This window comes from Protopterus annectens, chromosome 4.part1 (genome assembly GCF_019279795.1).
Source record: "Protopterus annectens isolate FY-2018-M chromosome 4.part1, PAN1.0, whole genome shotgun sequence".
Taxonomy (NCBI): Eukaryota; Metazoa; Chordata; order Ceratodontiformes; family Protopteridae; genus Protopterus; species Protopterus annectens.
The window spans coordinates 417,389,900-417,412,034 of record NC_056734.1 but is presented as its reverse complement, the minus strand read 5'-3'; the positions used below and the strand labels follow the sequence as shown (position 1 = coordinate 417,412,034).

The 22,135-nt window shown below is 41.9% G+C and overlaps 1 protein-coding gene across 1 annotated transcript in view; it reads left to right on the top strand.

Annotated features, from left to right (window-relative positions):
• The window catches only part of ECT2 (epithelial cell transforming 2), a 1,537,379-nt gene that overhangs the window by 569,415 nt on the left and 945,829 nt on the right, over positions 1 to 22,135 (top strand). The window lies entirely within an intron of this gene.

Sequence of the window (22,135 nt, the reverse complement as noted above, 5' to 3'; positions counted from 1 at the left end):
GGTTCCTGAGTTTGAGAGGGTGGCCTGTAACATGCTACAAATTGCAGAGCAGTCTTGCCTATGGTTAATTGCACCTGGATGGTCTCCGATGCATCGTGCGTTGCCACCAACCTTGAGGTGTGGGTGTCCTTTATGAATATGGACACCCCCCCCTCCTTTCTTGGTGTTGTCCGGATTTTGGGGCGGGCATTATGATATGAGGTGAAACCTGTTAGTGCTGGGGTGCACTCAGGAGCCTTGAACCAGGTTTCTGTCACAGCACAGACATCGATGTTCTCCATATTGAGAAGGGCCTCGAGTGCGTGCATCTTGAGATTGAGACTTCTGGCATTGAGCAGCATTACCCTTAGTTTTTCCTTTTGGTGTTCTAGGGTGGTAGGTTTAGAATTTGAGCCTTGCCTAAAAAGGCACTATGGGGTGGCAAGAGCCTTTGCCAATATCCGGAAGCCCAGGGTGACAGGTGCAAGCCGTCCCTTGCGAAGCAGCGTGGCTTGTCCAGCATGTCATCCCAGGCAGACAGACATTGGATCCCCTTTGAATGACACCAGAATTTAAGCCAATTATTAAAGCTGATCATCTTATCACTGTATTGTGGCATCATTCTAGGTGAAGGTAGGATACTGCTCAAGGTCAGGGTCATACCTGCCTGGGCTACATAATCAGAGAGCTCCTCGGCGTCTCTTTCATGTAGTCCAAGGAGGCGTCTCAGGTCGTTGACACCAGCGTGGACAATGACTGAGTCGACTTGTACCTGCTGTTGAGAGACCTGAGTGCTTGCGTTATGTGGCGGATTCTGGCCCGACAGGCAGCTTACTGTGACCTTCTCCTTACTCAGTCTGGTGGCGGGACGTCAGTGTGCCTGACTATGGAATCGCCAATGACAAGTGTGTCTGGCATTTTGTTTGTCCTTATGGGCTGTGACTGTTTGACACTCTGACTGTGTGGTCTGTGTTGCATGTGTTGGGTCGTGAGGTGGTAGTTGTTTGGGTGTCTGCTTTGGTGGCCTCTGCTGTTTTGGTAAATTTTGACCAGAGCCTCGAGTATGTCTTTGTGTGAGTATGTGTATGATTTGAAGTTGTGATGGTACCATGTGTGACTGGGTATGTATTGTGTGTGGTTGCCTTCTCCTCCTGTCTGGTCTTGCCAGTCCTATGTTGAGAGAGCTCAGCCTCCAGTTTGGCCGTATAGTTGCATCTCTCGCATGTATTTGTGTTTTGTGGGAGAAGGAGAGGATTGTCTGTGTACATGAGGCAATTGTAACATTGCCTCAATATTCCCAGGTTCACCAGTTGAGCTGGAGAGGACAACAGCAACTGATCCCTCGACATACTAGAAGTAGTAGATAAAGAACTTTCAAAGGACTCCGGGGGAAGTGGGTTTTGGGCTGGTGGGGTACTATCTATAATAAGAGTGCTTTATCAAGGTGCAAGTACTGTAGGAGTAAGTGCTAGGCTTTACAGATAGAGAATAGTCTACTTGGGAATCAAGTAGAGATGAACTTTTCAGTTATAGGATATGCTGGTTAGATCAGCAGTACAGTTTAGCGTGTTTTATAGCAGGGGCTGAAGGGAGCTAGGAATTGGCCCAAAGCGACCAATGGACTACTAGTTTCTGGCTGAAACTTCACCAAATCGGACAAAAGGCGCTCAGTGCTTCCCACTCCCACTGGTAAGCAAAGAAACTTCCCTCCTTCCTAATAAGGCAATGGATCAGTAACAGGAACTAAAAACAAAGCACAGGGATCAGCAACTCTGAAACTGGACTACTCTAGTTCAGTAAAGTGGGAAAACAAGAGATTTTTTTGTTTTATTACAGAGATAAGGAAAAAAACAGACAGTAAATGCTATAAATGCTGTAAATCGGCTAGCGCACTTTAGTGTGTAGCCTACAGAAACAATTTGCAACAATTAGTAACTTAAAGTGCAATAAACAGTGTAAAATGCAGAAATCACTTAAAGTAGCAGTAAAACAGGCGAAATGCAGTCGCTAGCTTAACAGTGGGAAAGCCACAAAAAATACTTATATCTGGTAGAAAGTCACTCTTTTAGCTCTCTGCTGCTTGGATCACTCTGCAGGCCACCACGAGGATCTGTGCAGAGTTGGTACAAGCTGGAAAACACGTGTTTAGCGTGTTTTATAGCAGGGGGCTGAAAGGAGCTAGGAATTGGCCCAAAACGACCAATAGACTACTAGTTTCTGGCTGAAACTTCACCAATTCGGACAAAAAGGCTGCTCAGTGCTTCCCACTCCCACTGGTAAGCAAAGAAACTTCCCTCCTTCCTAATAAGGCAATGGATCAGTAACAGGAACTAAAAACAAAGCCCAGGGATCAGCAACTCTGAAACTGGACTACTCTAGTTCAGTAAGGTGGGAAAACAAGAGAATTTTTTTTTTTTTTTTTTTTTTTACAGAGACAAGGAAAAAAACAGACAGTAAATGCTATAAATGCTTTTTCAGCGGCTAGCACACTTGAGTGTGTTAGCCTACAGGTAAAATTAAGCAACAAATAACGTTTTAAGAGTGCAAAACAGTTAATCAACACAAAAACAGTTTAAATAGAATGCAGAGCTGTATAAACAGGCTAAGATGCAGTCGCTAAGCAGTAAATATTCAAAAAGCCAGAAAAAAAATACTTAAATCAGTTATAGCAAATACAGTTATAACAAATGCTCTGAAATATACTGTATATTTCCAATATGTTTGAGAAGGACAGTAAGAACACAAGAAGGTTCAGTGAAGAAGAAAAAAGTTTTGTTTTACTTTTGAAAAGGTAAAAAGGAGGAACAGAAGGCCTTATCAAATGTTCTCTCTGTATTAAGAAGAATGAGCTAATGACACTAGACTGGGAGGTGTGTGTCACAGTAGAGGCGGGCAACTGCAAAGCCACCAAGTATAAGAGCAAGACACCAACAGGGAGGGAGGGTGGGACAAAATAGCCTAAGACAACAAGCTATGAAAGTTTTTAAACAGAAAAAGATTTCTGAAGATTCTGAATAGACAAAGTGCTTTATATATATTAAATTATAAAAACAGTAATCTGTTAAAATAATCAAAAAATACTTATATTTTGTAGCTCAGTTGGCGCTAAACTACTTCTCCAGCCTGCACCAAAGACCAGAAACACAACCTTTTTTACAAGAACACAAAAGAACCAGCCCCACTAGCCAAGAGATAATTACACAGAGTAAATGTTTCAGTTTATACAATAGCCTAAGACAACAAGCTAAGAAAGTTTTTAAACAGAAAAAGATTTCTGAAGATTCTGAATAGACAAAGTGCTTTATATATATTAAATTATAAAAACAGTAATCTGTTAAAATAATCACAAAATACTTATATTTTGTAGCTCAGTTCTTGGTCAAACAACTTCTCCAGCCTGCACCAAAGACCAGAAACACAACTTTTTTTACAAGAACACAAAAGAACCAGCCCCCACTAGCCAAGAGATAATTACATGAGAGTAAATGTTTCAGTTTATACAATAGCCTAAGACAACAAGCTATGAAAGTTTTAAACAGAAAAAGATTTCTGAAGATTCTGAATAGACAAAGTGCTTTATATATATTAAATTATAAAAACAGTAATCTGTTAAAATAATCACAAAATACTTATATTTTGTAGCTCAGTTCTTGGTCAAACAACTTCTCCAGCCTGCACCAAAGACCAGAAACACAACTTTTTTTACAAGAACACAAAAGAACCAGCCCCACTAGCCAAGAGATAATTACATGAGTAAATGTTTCAGTTTATACAATAGCCTAAGACAACAAGCTATGAAAGTTTTAAACAGAAAAAAGATTTCTGAAGATTCTGAATAGACAAAGTGCTTTATATATATTAAATTATAAAAACAGTAATCTGTTAAAATAATCAAAAAATACTTATATTTTGTAGCTCAGTTCTTGGTCAAACAACTTCTCCAGCCTGCACCAAAGACCAGAAACACAACTTTTTTACAAGAACACAAAAGAACCAGCCCCACTAGCCAAGAGATAATTACACAGAGTAAATGTTTCAGTTTATACAATAGCCTAAGACAACAAGCTATGAAAGTTTTTAAACAGAAAAAGATTTCTGAAGATTCTGAATAGACAAAGTGCTTTATATATATTAAATTATAAAACAGTAATCTGTTAAAATAATCAAAAATACTTATATTTTGTAGCTCAGTTGGTCAAACAACTTCTCCAGCCTGCACCAAAGACCAGAACACAACTTTTTTACAAGAACACAAAAGAACCAGCCCCACTAGCCAAGAGATAATTACACAGAGTAAATGTTTCAGTTTATACAATAGCCTAAGACAACAAGCTATGAAAGTTTTTAAACAGAAAAAGATTTCTGAAGATTCTGAATAGACAAAGTGCTTTATATATATTAAATTATAAAAACAGTAATCTGTTAAAATAATCACAAAATACTTATATTTTGTAGCTCAGTTCAGGTAAAACTGCTTCTCCTGCCTGAACCAAAGACCAGAAACACAACTTTTTTTACAAGAACACAAAAGAACCAGCCCCCACTAGCCAAGAGATAATTACACAGAGTAAATGTTTCAGTTTATACAATAGCCTAAGACAACAAGCTATGAAAGTTTTTAAACAGAAAAAGATTTCTGAAGATTCTGAATAGACAAAGTGCTTTATATATATTAAATTATAAAACAGTAATCTGTTAAAATAATCAAAAATACTTATATTTTGTAGCTCAGTTGCGGTCAAACAACTTCTCCAGCCTGCACCAAAGACCAGAAACACAACTTTTTTTACAAGAACACAAAAGAACCAGCCCCCACTAGCCAAGAGATAATTACACAGAGTAAATGTTTCAGTTTATACAATAGCCTAAGACAACAAGCTATGAAAGTTTTTAAACAGAAAAAGATTTCTGAAGATTCTGAATAGACAAAGTGCTTTATATATATTAAATTATAAAAACAGTAATCTGTTAAAATAATCAAAAATACTTATATTTTGTAGCTCAGTTGCGGTCAAACAACTTCTCCAGCCTGCACCAAAGACCAGAAACACAACTTTTTTTTTTTACAAGAACACAAAAGAACCAGCCCCACTAGCCAAGAGATAATTACACAGAGTAAATGTTTCAGTTTATACAATAGCCTAAGACAACAAGCTATGAAAGTTTTTAAACAGAAAAAGATTTCTGAAGATTCTGAATAGACAAAGTGCTTTATATATATTAAATTATAAAAACAGTAATCTGTTAAAATAATCAAAAAATACTTATATTTTGTAGCTCAGTTATGTCAAACAACTTCTCCAGCCTGCACCAAAGACCAGAAACACAACTTTTTGTTTACAAGAACACAAAAGAACCAGCCCCCACTAGCCAAGAGATAATTACACAGAGTAAATGTTTCAGTTTATACAATAGCCTAAGACAACAAGCTATGAAAGTTTTAAACAGAAAAAGATTTCTGAAGATTCTGAATAGACAAAGTGCTTTATATATATTAAATTATAAAAACAGTAATCTGTTAAAATAATCACAAAATACTTATATTTTGTAGCTCAGTTGCGGTCAAACAACTTCTCCAGCCTGCACCAAAGACCAGAAACACAACTTTCTTTTTACAAGAACACAAAAGAACCAGCCGCCACTAGCCAAGAGATAATTACACAGAGTAAATGTTTCAGTTTATACAATAGCCTAAGACAACAAGCTATGAAAGTTTTAAACAGAAAAGATTTCTGAAGATTCTGAATAGACAAAGTGCTTTATATATATTAAATTATAAAACAGTAATCTGTTAAAATAATCACAAAATACTTATATTTTGTAGCTCAGTTATGTCAAACAACTTCTCCAGCCTGCACCAAAGACCAGAAACACAACTTTTGTTTACAAGAACACAAAAGAACCAGCCCCACTAGCCAAGAGATAATTACACAGAGTAAATGTTTCAGTTTATACAATAGCCTAAGACAACAAGCTATGAAAGTTTTAAAACAGAAAAAGATTTCTGAAGATTCTGAATAGACAAAGTGCTTTATATATATTAAATTATAAAACAGTAATCTGTTAAAATAATCACAAAATACTTATATTTTGTAGCTCAGTTCTTGTCAAACAACTTCTCCAGCCTGCACCAAAGACCAGAAACACAACTTTTTTTTTTACAAGAACACAAAAGAACCAGCCCCCACTAGCCAAGAGATAATTACACAGAGTAAATGTTTCAGTTTATACAATAGCCTAAGACAACAAGCTATGAAAGTTTTAAACAGAAAAAGATTTCTGAAGATTCTGAATAGACAAAGTGCTTTATATATATTAAATTATAGTAATCTGTTAAAATAATCAAAAAATACTTATATTTTGTAGCTCAGTTGGTCAAACAACTTCTCCAGCCTGCACCAAAGACCAGAAACACAACTTTTTTACAAGAACACAAAGAACCAGCCCCCACTAGCCAAGAGATAATTACACAGAGTAAATGTTTCAGTTTATACAATAGCCTAAGACAACAAGCTATGAAAGTTTTTAAACAGAAAAAGATTTCTGAAGATTCTGAATAGACAAAGTGCTTTATATATATTAAATTATAAAAACAGTAATCTGTTAAAATAATCAAAAAATACTTATATTTTGTAGCTCAGTTGCGGTCAAACAACTTCTCCAGCCTGCACCAAAGACATTACTTCCAAGAGTCAGCCTTCTGAGCTTTTCCCTGTTTTATTCCCCTCTTTCTTCCACTGTAATGCTTCTGGTCCCACTGTTAGATGCATCACATCCATTGTTATCATACAGGTTTGTCTGTTAGAGGACTATCCTTGTCAGGTCACACATTTTCAGAAAAAAAGTTGAGAGTAAGGGAAATTTTTATGGCAAACATAAGTGCAGAGCATGGCTTTCTAAAAGATGTACAAGGCACATGATTGCAAGTTTTATTTATGAAACTTTAAGCAGATTGTCAAGGGAATACTGCAAATACATCAAAGTTTTTTTTGCAGGGGGGGGGGGGGTATAGAATACTTTGCTTCACCTGTGCCTGGAGATGAAATGGCTTTCATATGACACCCTGCTATATAGCATCCAAAAATCAATGTACCTCTGATTATAGGGAAGTAACTTGAAGGTAGCGATAGAAATTCATTTGTGTGATCAGTAGCATGTGACCATCTGCCTGCCCGCCAAAGGGTGAATTGCCAGCATATTTGATATTTCCCTCATTCCTGTGTTGGTGCAATCAGAGGCGGTAAATATAGTTAGTGGGAGGGGGGGGGGGATACTGTACTATGATTTATGCTCTCCTGAATGCTATTCACATTCAGTAGGTTTCACTAATTTGTCATTGCACTTATGTGAGGTGATTACAGATGAGTTGCTTGTTAACGGAGCCAGTTTTACCTTCTTAGCACTTTTTGGAGATTCTCTGAGAAAAGCAGCTGCTGTCCTAAAATTCTGAAGGTTGCTTTTTAAGTACTCTAGTTTTTTAAAGTTACTTTGAAACAGTTGGATTAAAGGGCAACAGAGTTGTGCGCATATTTATTATTTATTTATTTATTTATTTATTTATTTAACATTTGTTGACCGGGAAAGTCCGATTAGGTTCCACAGATCCTGTTTTCAGCGGAGGCCCGGGGAGAAATGCTCCAGACGCATGTCTTTAGAATGTGGGAGGAAACTGGAGTACCTGGAGGAAACCCACGTGAACGCAGGGAGAACATGCAAACTCCACACAGAAGGCACCCCGGCCGAGAATCGAACCAGAGATCCTCTTGCTGTGAGGCGACAGCATTAACAGCTGCACCACTGCGCCACCCTTATTTATTATTTATTGTCTTTGTTTACTGGGAAAGTATGAATGGGTAATACCCATTTTCAGTGGAGGCCCAGGGAGAAAGGCTGTCTTTGCTTACATTGCATTATACTAAGTTCCAGTCAAACACAGAGTAGTTACATTTCTGTTTACATGTATATACAAACAATGGTTATAGTTCTATTTAAATTTATAGGCAAACAGTAGTTGCATTTCTATTTACAATTATACACAAACAGTAATTGCTTGCATTTGCACATATACATTCGAAGAATTTACAGAGGTGGAAGTTACTAAAGAGAATGCACTCATGCAGCTTGGTGGATTATACAGGCAGCAGTTATGTATAAAGATTGTTTTGTCATTTCAGTAAGAGGCTGAGAATATTTATGTGAAGTTGTTCTATATCGCTGTTCATTCTTACAGATGGGTTCGGAGCTGATCCTCAGCTCCGAGTCGGCCTCCTACAAAGCTCGAGGTCTTCAGACAGCTCTAGGCCAACTCCCTATCCCATGATGCACCTTGAGTTACTTCAGATCTAGTTTGCCGCTGCAATAGATCGGAGGATGTTATTCGTGTTTCACTGTTGCAGTCATCACATGTAGGTTATCTGCTTGCAGTAGCCTTCAGTTGGCCTGATTGTCAAAGTCTTGGGTCCTGCGTCGGTTGCTGTCTCATCTTCCATGACGTCAGGTAGTCAGGGGTATAAAGCATGCAACCGATGCCATTGCATCAGTCTTTCGTGCCGTGTGGTGCCCGAAGCAGCAGCAGTTCGCAAGTGCTGGTCGGCCAACTCCTGAAATTTTTGTTTTCAAGTTTCAGAACTGAAGTCTTCAACTAAAGCCAACTACCCCGTTGGGGAAACTTTTTCTTGCTCTAAACCGATGGCAGTAAAAGTCAATAATTGTATTTCTTGTGGAAAGCAAATAACTCATAAAGATTTTCATTCATATTGTATTCCTTGCCTAGGCCCTGACCACGACGTACCTCGCTGTCTGTTTTGTGCCTTATTTAAACAACAAATTATTCGTCGTCAGTATATTTAAGCTTCTAAATATTTTGGTACTCTGTTCAATTACCCAGATATGGCATCGGTAAGCCACCTGGTTACCGACATTCCAAAAAAACGCAAAGGTAAAGACAGAGACAGGCCGCCTAGGTCCAAAGCTGCTGACGACGCTTCTCCTAAGCTAGTAGTCAGTTTACCGGTACTCAGTGAGGTGCTTTTGCAGCCCCTGATACCTGCTACTTTAGATTCGCAGGCCTCTACTGAGACCCATTCGGAGTCCAGTATGCCAAGAGATGCTTCAACTATGGAACCTGTGGATGTCTGTACCTTGGATGGGTCTTTAGCTACTGTGCAGACACTGGCTTCTGAGGGTGTATTCAGGTCTACTGACTTGCATATTAAACCGACGCCATCTTCAAGGCCTAAAACTCGATCCATGCCTAAAAAACCGTAGCCCAGACCACATGGTCAGGCCTCTATGCCTAAAAAACAAATAAGAATGACTGAAGACCTTATTCCTTTAATCAGGGGAAGCCAACCATCCCCCTCTGAGACCTAGTACTGAATTTGCTTATGATACTTCTGATCAGGATTCTGAAATTTGTTTCCTCTGACCAGGATTTACCCTTATCTACCTATGCGGATTCTGATGCAGAGGACTCTTGCTTCCCCTCCAGAGGATTTCTGTTTTGGTGAAACCTTGCATACTCTTGGGGAGCATTTTCACTGAGAAAGCCAGGATTACTCTGATTCTAAAAAGAGGCTTAGGGATTTCTTTCTCCTGCCCCAACACAGGTCTTTAGCTATCCCCCCTGTACTGGACTTTGTTGGTGATGTCTTTTCGGAATCTAGCTTGGCCCCTGACTCCTTACCTCCTGCTCCCAGAAAACCAGATGGATATTGCAGGGTTCCTGACTCTAAAGTTCCTCTTTAAAAATCCTACTGTGGATCCTGAGACCATTTCACAGGGACCAAAGGGCATTAAGGTTACTACTGCCAAAAATCCTACACCCTCTGATAGATATTCCAGGGCGCTGGATAGATGGGGTAAGAAGGTATACACTTCTGTTTCCTTGGCCATTAGGGCCTTAAACTGCCAGTTTCATATCTTAAAGTATCAGCAGCATATTAGATTTCTTAAACAGAAAATGATGATTCCTGACTGTGCTGAAAATAAGGATTTACAGGATTTAGTGCATCCTGCTGAACAAGTTGGAAAACATATATTGCAATGTGGTTTTGATTCAATAGAGGCATCTTGCAGGGCTGTTGTCGCTGGGTCTGTACTTAGAAGGCATGCTTGGCTTAAGGAGCAATCATTGCCAGATCATGTTAAAGCTAAATTGCTGGATGTTCCCTTAAAACAGGACTGCCTGTTTGGCAACAAAGTAGAAGTAGTACTTAAAAAGATGGAGGAAAAAGATAAATCTTTGCAAACTGTTAAAGATTTCCTGCAAGGTGGTACCCACTGTGGCTCTTAAATCAGTCCATTAATTTGCCAGCCTTCTTTCCCAATCCACATCCACAAAAACTGATGTAATGGTGTCTGCTGCATGTTTTATACCCCTGACATCATGGAAGAAGGGACAGCAACCGACGCAGGACCCAAGACTTTGTTAATCAGGCCGACTGAGGGCTACCTGCAAACAGATGGCCCAAATGTAATGACTGCAACAGTGAATACACTCTAACATCTACATTTATGATAAGTGTACACAATTGCACTTTCCTTCAGTTCCCCTGATGGCCAGAAATGCCAAGGTTTTGCAGGCAGTTGTTCATACTTTGTCATCTTCTCAGAAGGAATCTTCTGGAAAAGTGTATTCTGGTAAGTGGAAAAGGTTTGTCATGTGGTTGGAGGCTTTGGAACTCTGCCTTTTCTTTGCCCCTTTGGAATCCATTTTGGATTTTCTCACTGAGTTTCATTCAGGTTCTAGATTTTTAACTATTAGTGTAGCTAGCGGCCATTTCTAACTTTCACATTGACCGAGATAACATGTCTCTGGCTTCACTCAAGATTTGTAAGGCATTCCTCAAAGGTACTTTTCTACTAGGATCCCCAATATGGGATTCGGTTCCTCCCTGCGATCTGCCCTTCATTCTACAGTCCCTCCAGTTTGAACCTTCACCTTCTTTGGACTTGAAACTTGTCGTGGAAACTTTTTTGTTTTTGGTGATGGTCGCTTCTGTAAGAAGGGTTTGAGTTGCAAGCACTGGATTCTTCATCTCTTTATTTGGTGTTCCATGAAGACGGTGTTTCTCTTGATATGAATCCTTTTCTGGCAAAGGTAGCTTCCAAGAATAGCCTTAACAGTACTGTTCACCTTCCTGTATTTTTCCCAGTTTCTTCAACCAACATGAATACCTCTTGCATTGTTTGGATATACATAGACAACTGAGATATTATTTGAATCGTACCAAAGCTATCAGAAAATCCAGTCAGTTGATTCCTTTTCAAAATCCAGGCTTGATTCACCTTTGTCTAGAGTAACTTTAAGTGGCTGTCAGATTTTATTTTATTTGCATACACCCTGAAAGGCAAGACTCTTTCACACAAGCCTAAGGTTCATCCTACAAGTGCTATGGCTACTTCTGCAGCTCTTCTTTCTAGATTGCAAATGAATGATATTTGTGTAGCCATTAGTTGGCTGTCTTACTACACATCTGTTTCTTATAAGCTGTCTTGGATATTCAGTTTAGATCCAGAGCTGTTTTTAGCTCTGCTGTGTTGCGAAATATCCTTCCTTAATTTCTCTTGAGGAATTTTTCCGTGGCTCTGGGACCCTGTCTCGCAGGTTGAAACAACATCAGATATGAAAGTTATGTACTCACCATAACAATATAGCCATGTCTGTCTCCATCTGGTTCAACCTTCTTGCCCTCCTGCCCTCACCTTCTTGTTGACTATGCAGGAATTCCTCCTCAGACGACCGGATATTGGAGGTTGTTGCGCCTGCTTTTTGGAGTCTCGCATTCTCCTTGGTTGTCATAACCTATTTTCTGGGAGGATAATTTTTCAGAATTATTTGAGTCTTTCTTGATTTCTTTCTGTGTGGATAAACTTGATCTGGGTAACTGAAGGAGGAGCAGGGATATATGGGTAAGGGAGGTGGAGCCAAGTGGGCTTAAGACTTTAGAATTGGTTGGTGCCGGATCCAAGATGAATCCAAACTCCCACAGAGAGCCAACCAGGATCTGTTGAGTACCTAACTTTCAATGTCCTTCTATTCCCATGTTGCAATATTCTTAGTGTGGGATTCTCTGCCTCAGGCGACCCGAATGTCTGCTCCTATTAAAAGCTTAAGCCTTATTGCTGTTGGTACATGGGATGTCACACACGCAGGCCCATAAACCAGGAGTCTTAAATGTGACATCTGCATGCACAGACCCCCAGAACTTTTTTTGCCTCAGTTGAACGTCCGATTGATCACATCACTCCTCTACTTATCAGGATGTCTAAAGTTAAGTACCTCGTTGGGAAACCTTTCAATTACTATTGCTTGAGCTTGGTTTGCTTGTTCCTTTATAGCCAATGCCTGCTAAGAAGGGTAAATGCCAATGTGGACTTCAAATTCTACATAAAGACGCCCATGACCATTGTGTTTTTTTGTCCAGACTGGGAACGCGACCATACTGCCTGTGGCATTTGCCAGTCCTTCATCCCTAAGATGCTTAGAAGGCATCTGGCTGCTTTTATGCTTTACTTGGAAAACCAGAGACTTAAAAAAAATGTGTGCTTAGGATGGATCCAGAGCCAGCCGCCCTGGTGGAACCACCTCGTAAAAAGGACAAGGTCTCATGGCCTGCTTCCTCTTCCTTTCCATCTGACACCCTGCCAGCCACCAATAATAGGGGTTGGGGGACATTTGTTAGAACAGTCTACTTCATCGGCTCCCCTTGAGGTAGCCATTTCTGAAGTACCGGCCGGCATGTCCACAGAGGTGACTCAGACTTTGGTTTCCACCGAAGTCAAGGGGGAACCAGGATCCATCGGACGCCAGAATCCGAAGCCTCTGCTTTAGGTCAGGCCCCTGAATCTAGGCCTTCTCCCTCTTCCAAATCTATTCCTTTAAAAAGAAAACAAAAAAGTAAACATTCATCTCCCTTTGTTGAGAGACTTCCTCACTGGCAATCTTTTACTCTGTCCCTGATGCAGGCCTTCATGGCTCTTAGGCTCTCAGCCTTCTCTATCCCAATGCTTAAGCCCAAGGTCTGCCTCAGCTACTTCTATACTCCCTCCCACTTCCCATGAAGAAGAGGAAGAAATTCTCTCATCTGATGAGTCTATTAACCTACTCAGCACAGATGGCCTCTCCTCTAGAATACTATTCCCCTGATGAGGAATCCGTGTAAAGGTGGCTGTCCTCCTGAGGACATCACTTTTGGGGAGACCTTAACTAAAATTGAAAGAACATTTCGAATGGGATACTTCCCAAATGAAACTTAAAGAAATTTTGACCTACTGGTAATTGAATTGCCTTCACTTTCTGCCATTCCCCCAGTTGTACCTGCATACCTGGATGTATTTACTAAAATCCTGGTTCTCAGCCAGCTGCTCCTAAGAGACCTGATTATTTGTAGAAGGTGCTGATGACCACAAATTTCTTGTGAAGCCCCCCTTGGCAGACCCTGCAGTGATTGCTGTAGCCCCAGACAAACAGTCAAGACGGATCCCATTCTTGTCCCTTCTTCCCACTGACAAGGACAGCAAAAACATGGACAGGCTAGGGAAGAAAGTTTACACCTCTTCCACCTTAGCCTTCAAAGCTTTTAATTACCAAACCCATATGATTAAGTATGCCTTGAACTTGGTATCCGAGCATCTACACTTGTAGCCTCCCTGCTTGACTCTGTTATCAAGACTGAAGTAGCATCAAAACTGTCCATGGCATCCCAGGGGGCCAGCCACTCAATCAAATGCAGTTATGATGCATCAGGGCTTTTGCTAGATCTGCTGCATCCTCCTCGGTGCTCTGCAGATATTCATGGCTTTCGACTTCAACCTCTGCCTGAGGATTTTAAATCCAAAATTCTTGATGCTCCACTAGACTACAACCTGCTGCTTGGGAAGCAGTCTGCTTAACTGTTTAAGAATCTTCAGGAGAAAAGCAAGGAGCTTCAGAGCATTAAGCACCTTCTGGTATCCCTTATATCAAAATACTACATAAACTATCCAGCTAAAACCAATGTCAGAAGAACCCCTTCCACTGCTACCTCTTCTTCCAGGCATAGGAGAGGAAATGCAAGGCAGACCTCTGCCAGATAAGCCTCTTCTCATCCTATCCCCCCCCCCCCCGACAGCCTTTTCGTGACAGAAATGGCACCAACAATGCGTGACCTCCTGCCCATCTCACTGTTAGCCCGTCTTTCCCACTGCTTGCCCCTCTGGAGAACAATTACTTCAGATCGCTGGGTCCTAGTTGAAGAGGGATACTTCCTTTCTTGGAAAGAAAGGCCCTCTTTCAGAGGATCCCATTCCCATCCAAAGACCAACTACACCCTATTTCAAACATTATACAAGATCTGCTGACCCATGGAACAATAGAACCTTTTCCCCCAGGACAAGAAGGAAAAGGCTTTTACTTAGTGCTATTTCTAGTACCAAGAAAGGATGGGTCATGGAGGCCCATCCTGGATTTGTCCTTTCTAAATCGCTTCCTAAAAGTCCCATCCTTCAGAATGCTATCCTTCCAAACTCTACTTCCACTATTGCAAGCACAGGCGTTCATGGTTACTGTAGACCTGAAGGATGTCTACCTCCACATCCCTATAAAACCCTCTCACAGAAAGTACTTGCATTTCACTGGGCCCGGTTCTCACTTTCAATTTATTGCCTTGCCCTTTGGTTTATCCACTGCACCCAGGGTCTTCAAATGACTTGATTCAGCCATAGGCTACTGCAGAACCAAGAGAATTCAAATCTACCCCTACCTAGACAATATACTTATTCTTGCAGAAAATGAAGTCACTCTTAAAAAAAAAAAATCTGCAGGTTACCATGTCTCTGCTACAGGGTCTGGAGTTCACCCTCAATCTCCCCAAATCATCCCTAGCACCACAGCAGGACAAAATCTTTCTGGGCTGCAGGATCCAAATAGACCTGATGAAGGCTTTCCTTCCTCACGACAAAGTACTTTCCCTAACAGGCCACTTCAAGGATCTGCTTCAGGTCTAAAAACTATCAGCAAGACAGTTTCTGCAACTTCTGGGCCTTCTGGCAGCCACCATTCCTATGCTACCATTAGCCAGAGTGCACATGAGAAAACTATAGTGGTATCAAAAAAGAATGTGTGATCCCAACACAAGCACCCTGTAGAATTCCAGATTCCCTTCCTACCCTGCATATAAAGGCAGAGTTAAGGTGGTGGATCCAACAAGTTCAAATGAACCCAGGGCTTCCCCTTCACCTTCCCACACCAGTTCAATACATGCACACAGACTCATCAGAACCTGGGCTGGGGGGGCTACTATGAAGGGCCTCAAGGTGCAAGAACTCTGGCAATCACACATACGGAAAAAAACAAATCCATATCAGAGAATGACTGCAGTCCTTTTGGCACTGAAAACCTTTCTTCCCATCCTTCAGCCAGATTCCCTTCAAATCTTCACAGACAACATCACAGTCATGTGGTACATCAACAAACATGGGAGGACAAAGTCCTATACCACCTGCAAGCTAACCATCCAGATTTGGGACCTAGCCTCCCAAAACAACTTCTCTGCAGACAGCCTACATACCATGCCGGTAGACCCACTAGGTGGATACTGTCAGCAGATCATCCTCTCTGCATCAAGAGTGGATGTTAAAGTTTTTCTAGACATTTTCCACCAGTGGGTCACATCTCAAATAGATTTGTTTGCTTCCCCCTCGAATAGACAGCTGAAACAAAAATTTGTACCAAGAACCACTCCCCCACTAGCTTGGAGCGCGGAAGCCTTCACTATTTCATGGAAGGGACGGTTTCTCTATGGCCCCCCCCCTTCCTTCTCGTCCAAAAGTCCTTCTGAAGATCAGGAGGGAAATGCCAAAAATCTTGCTGATGACTCCCTATTGGCCAAGGCAGCATTGGTTCCCCCCTTCTATCCATCTTTAAGGGGCACTCACCACAGGTTACCCCACAAGGTGGGCCTACTCACACAGCATAAGGGAACACTCGTCTACCCTCACCTGGAGATGCCATGTCTAACACTCTGGGTGATGAACTTTTAATACCCTTCAGACACTGCTACTCTGAGCATGTGGTTTTGGTCCTGAAGGAGGCTAGGAAACCTAACACAAGGAGATTGTACATTTTAAAATGGGAAAGATTTTCCAAATGGTGTCTCCAAAGACATGTAGGGATTCCTTTGTAGTCTTAGCTTATGCGTGTGAACTTATCAGGACGGGCCTGTCATACTCCTCAGTGAAAGTCCACCTATCTGCAGTCTTGTCTGCTTACCCTTAGACCCTCCTCTACTTTCCAGATTAGATATTAAATTGTTATTGAAAGTGGTCTTGCTCATCAGGCCACCAAGGAAACCCATTCCACTGCCTTTGGACCTAAATTTTGTCCTAGAAAAACTCACACTGGCCCCATTCGAACTAGTCAGTTCTTCAACACTGCAAATGTGCACATGGAAAACAACCCTGCTGGTAGCTCTCACTTCAGCTAGAAGGATGTCAGAGTTACAGGCACTCATGGCCTATCCCCCTATACTACCTTCCACAAAGACAGGGTGACCCTGCACACTAACCCTTCTTTCATGTCCAGAGTGGTCAACAAGCTATCAATAAATCAGTCTATCCAGCTTGCCCACCTTCTTTCCCTCTCCCATAAATGACTGAGAGAGAATACTGCATTCCCTGGATGTGCACAGGCAGCTAAGATTTTATTTAGACTAAGTCCATAAGGAAGTCTAATCCTTTCATCCCAGAGCCCTGGGCAAAGCAGTCTCCAAACAAACTCTTGTTGGATCAAGAAAACTTGTCTGCTTCTGCTATTTCTACCACAGCAAGGACTTACTTCATGGGGAAAGAGCACACTCCACTAGAGCTGTAGCATCCTCCAAAGCCTCATTCAAAGGCCTGGACACAGCCTCCATTCTGGAGGCAGCCACCTGGTCCACAATACACACCTTTTCTAGACATTGCAAATTGGACCATATCTCCAGAGCAGATTTTGCTAGGCAGTCCTGCAGCGATTTCTGAAATAAGCTACCTCTACCTCCACCCTTCCTCCTTCCTAAGCTGTAGTACTCTGACACTGAGAATACTGCAACATGGGAATAGAAGGACATAGAAATAGTTGTGTAAAATCTTGCCATAACCATAAATGTCCTTCACTTCCATGTTGCAGTATTCCTTCTCGCCATTTCCTTGCGTTCCTTTCACCTGTCTATGGGGCACCCTAGGGCACCTCCTAGACTATGGTCTCACTGGGCAGTCTGACATTTCACCGGTCAGGACATAATTTGGCTCTACCTAGTCCTTTGTCTGACTGGGCAGTTCTGTGGTCTTTGCCTGCAGATGTCACATTTAAGGCTCCTGGTTTATGGCCCTGTGTGTGACGTCCCAAGCACCAACAGCAACCAGGCTTAAGCTTTTCTATAGGAGCTGACATTAGAGTCGCTTGAGGCGGAGAATCCCACATTAAGAATTCTGCAACATGGAAGACAAGGGACATCTATACCCTCTGGTCTTCTGTATGCTTATCCTCCACTTCCTCTGACCCTGAAATTCATAAAGAAAGCTCGACGGCTGGGGAACTTAGTGATCCTCATTGCCCCCTTCTGGCCTCGCCAAGCATGGTTCCCCTCTCTGTGGTCTCATGTAGTGTGTCCTCCTTGGACATTAGATCCAGTTCCAGATATGATCTCGCATTCTTCAGGGATCCCACACCCAGATCTAGCCAGTCTGAAGCTTGCAGCTTGTCTGCTCCAGTTCCAGTGATGGCTAGGACTCCCAGGCTGTCTTCTCCAGTTAAGATTTTGGTAGCAGCTCATAAATCGTCCACTAGGAAGGCTTATTCCAGCAAGTCGAAACATTTTTTTGATATGGACATCTCAGCATGATTTGGACCCTTTAACTGTTCCAGTCCAAGCCATCTTGGAGTTTCTGGCAGATATTTTTCATCAGTGTGCCAACTTTTCTGTGGTTAAGGTTCAGCTGGTAGCTCTCTCCAGTTTTCATATAGGAGACTGTTTGGCTTCCCTAGCTTCTTCCAAGCTTTGTAAAGCCTTTTGGAAAGGTACCTTTTTACTTAGGCCTCCAGACAAGGACCCCATTCCACCTTGGGATCCTACTCTAGTTCTAAAAGCCTTGGTTTCTTTCCCCCTTTGAAGCTGCAGCTACAGTGAATTTGCAATTTCTGTCTTGGAAGATAGCTTTTCTGATTATTACCTCAGCTAAAAAGAGTGTCAGAGATTCAGACCTTCTGTCAAGCCCCCTTAATGGTGTTTCATAAAAATAGGGTATCCTTGCGCACAAACCCTTCCTTTCTTTCCGAAAGTGGCTTCAGAATTCTAACATTAATCACATTATCAATCTTCCTGTTTTCTTTCCAAATTTCCAGAATAAGGGAGAGTATAAATTGCATTTGCTTGATGTTCATAGGCAATTGCATTTTTATTTGCATAGAACAAAGTCCTTTTGTAAGTCCGACCAGCTTTTTGTTTCCTTTTCTAAGCCTTTCTTAGGGTAAACCTGTGTCATAGGTGACTATTGCTCGTTGGATCTGTGTGCATGGCTCTGATATATGCAGCCAAAGGATTATCTCCACCGGGTCAGGTCAAGGCACATTCTACTAGGTCTGTGGCTACTTCAGCGGCTTTGGGGTCTAGGATTCTTTGGATGACATTTGCTCTGCAGCTATTCAGGCATCTTCACACATGTTTATTTTGCACTATAAGTGGAATCTCCTGTCCAGAGGCAGGGCATTCTTTGACTCAGCCGTGCTCTGGAATATCCTTCCATGAGGACCTCCCAGGGTCCTTTGGTAGCTGGGGACTCTGTCCCACAGGTTGAAGATCAAATGAAAACAACTTCAGATAAAGTTATGTGCTCACCATAATGTTCTATCTGAGTTGTTTTCATTTTTCTTTAGCCATCCCTCCCTCCTTCCCCCTGCCTTATGCAGGCTGTGTGGTAGACCAGATGGAAGAGACATAGCTCTTACTTTGACAAGCCTTTGCCTTTCCTATAGTGCTTTCAGGATAATACTGCCAAGGTGTTAGGCTCTGGGTAGGTTGGGGTGATAATGTCAGGAGCAAACTCAATCTGAGGGGAGGAGGGACTGGTGGCATTATGGGTAGGGGAGGAGCTTGGAGCTCCGATCCTATGCTGGAAATGCAGTGGAGTCAGATCTGTACCGGATCTGTATTCCCACAGGTTAAAGACAAATGAAAAGCAACAACTCGGATGAAACGTTATGGTGAGTACATAACTTTATTTCACCTTTGAGGAATCCTTCATTCCAGGACCTTAACTTTCTTACCCTTTTTAAACCAACTGGTTTGGTCCATTGAAATTAGTCTGGTGGAAATATTTTACTGATGAGCCTTACTTCTGCTTGAAGGATCATCTGATCTTCAGACCCATATCTGTAGGAACTGCATCCATTCTTACATTAGGTGTCATTTACTATCAGTCTGTGGTTTCATATTATCCTTAAAGTAGTAACAATGCATATAAACTGGTTCTCTGTAGAGGGGGAAAGTCATTCATAGTCTGGATGTGTATCTGCTAGCTCAGTCTCTGCTTGATTTGTTTAATAACATTTTTTTCTGCTTTATTCCTTAGATGTATTGACTGCCATTGTAAGTGCATAGCCAATTGTATTTTTCCCAGTAGTCAGTGGCTTGCCTTTGAGAAAATGTTGCTATCAAAGGCCCTCCATCAGTTGTGTATATACTTCACTGTTTGCTTAAAATGTTTGGTGGCATTAGTGCTGTGGCCACAGACAGTGTTGCTTTGATCATGACTTAAGGGGTCATGGCATCTTTGGTTACCCTGTATTGCAGGGCTCTGCCTTCTGAGGCTTTGCCTTCTTTGTCCTCATAGGAGTTATTACTGTGCAGTATTAATCCCAGCTGTTGACCCAAGTAGGAGGTGTACAGTGTTGAATTATAACTGATTTTTTTTTCTTACTGCATTAGTTGAGATTTGCAGAAGCTCCATGGTGGAGAGTCACAGATGTTTTTGAACCACTTCCTTATGCTTTTAAGTCATGCAAATAGATATGTATGTATCTTAACAGTGCAACTGTCAGTCAAATATTTTTTCCATTAATTACTGCCGATGTACTACTTGTTGAGTAGTTGGAATAAACTGGCAGAATTTGGGAAGGGTGCACTCATGAAGTGCTGTCTAATCATGTACTTAATGCACGGTTTTACACGCCGGGCAGTGCCAGTTAGCTAAGGTTAAACTATTCCTGGCTCCACGAAGTCTACTCTTCCATTTTTTTTTCCCTTGGAACTAGACAAACTTTCAACTTAAGCACTCAAACCATTCATTTCACAGCCCAACTCTTGCTCAAAACTCATAGCAAGCACTAATTAACCCTAGCACTAGACCCCTCTATACTGTCCAGAAGGCCAAGGCACTGTATTCGTCCCTGCCAGAAAATCAGTAAAACAGCTCACTTTACCTATTCAGGCATGTCCAAAGGGCAGTTTTAGGCATACTCCAGTCCATCTGCTGAATCTGGGCATTTTGAGGCCATGTTACAACTGCCGCATGTACACAGACAACCCTGTCCTCCTACCACCAAATACTAATGTATGTGAGAGATGCAGTTATACGGCCAAATTGGAGGCAAAGCTCTCTCAGCCCAATACTGGAACTGACAGTCAAGAGGAGAAGGGAAGTACTTGCAACACACCACCAGTCTCACATACACCAACACCGGCAAATAACACGCGTAAGTACAAGAAAACATACTCAGAGGCTCTAAATAAAAATCTGCAAAAGCAACAGAGACCTCCAAAGCAGACATCCAAGCAACCTCCACACCCCATCACAAACCATGAAGCACATAGTTCACATAATCAGTGTGCCACGCAATCACACCCCTTAAGGCAAAAATAACATACCCAACACACTAGCAATAGGCGACTCTACAGTCAGGCACACTGATGTCCCACTAACTAGGCTGGACAAGAAGAAGGTTACAGTTAGCTGCTTGTCGGGCGCCAGGATTAGTCACATAACACAAGCACTCAGGTCGCTCCAGAACGAGTACAAATACGACTCTGTCATTGTCTACATGAAAAGAGACATGGAAGAGCTCTCTGATCACGTAGCCCAGGCCGGTATGACCCTGACCCTGAGTAGCATCCTGCCCTCACCAAGAATGATGCCACAGTATAAAGAAAAAATGATCAATTTCAACAATTTGCTAAGTTTCTAGTGTCATTCAAAGGGGGATCCAGTATCTGTCCGCCTGGGATGACATGCTCGATAAGCCACATTGCTTTGCAAGAGATGGCTTGCACCTGTCACCCTTGGGCTTTCAAATACTGGCCAAAGCTTTTGCCGCCCCCATAGTGCCTTTTTAAGGCAAGGCTCAGAAGACAAACCCACCACAGTAAATAGCATAAGTAACCAAAAACTGAAGGTAATTCTGTTCAATGCCAGAAGTCTAAACCTCAGAATGCATGCACTCGAGGCACTCCTCATTATGGAGAACATGGATATCTGTGCAGTAACAGAAACCTGGTTTAAGGCTCCAGATAGCATATCACGTTATAACTCGTACCATACTTTTCAGCCACAGAACCCAGATCGAAATGCAAAAGGCGGGGGTGTATCCATATTCATCAAGGATACCCACACCTCCAGGTTAGTGGTGCAGCACGATGACTGAGATCATCCATGTGCAGCTAACAACGGGCAAAACTGGAATACAAATTGTAGCTTGCTACAGATCACCCACCATGACCCAGGACCCCCTTTCCGCATTTCTGGAGACACTGGAAAATATGAAGGTCCTATCAAACACCCTAATATTGGGTGATTTCAATTACCCAAACATTAACTGGGAGAGCTACTAGAGTACTAACCCCCTTGCCCAACACTTCCTAGAATTTATAAACTTGAACGCCCTGTATCAACTGGTCAACACCCCCACCAGAGGTGACAACATATTGGACCTGGTCATCACCAACAAGGGTGACCGGTGTTCCACACCGGAGGTCAACCCCTCATTGGTTAGATCAGACCATAGACTAATCACACTGAATATCCACATTCCGCCCCCCACCCCCAATCAAGGAAACCACTGTGAAAAACTTATCAAAAGCAAACTTCATGTTACTCAAGACCGAGGTGGAAAGGCTCAGTCCCCATGCTAAAGGACAACGCT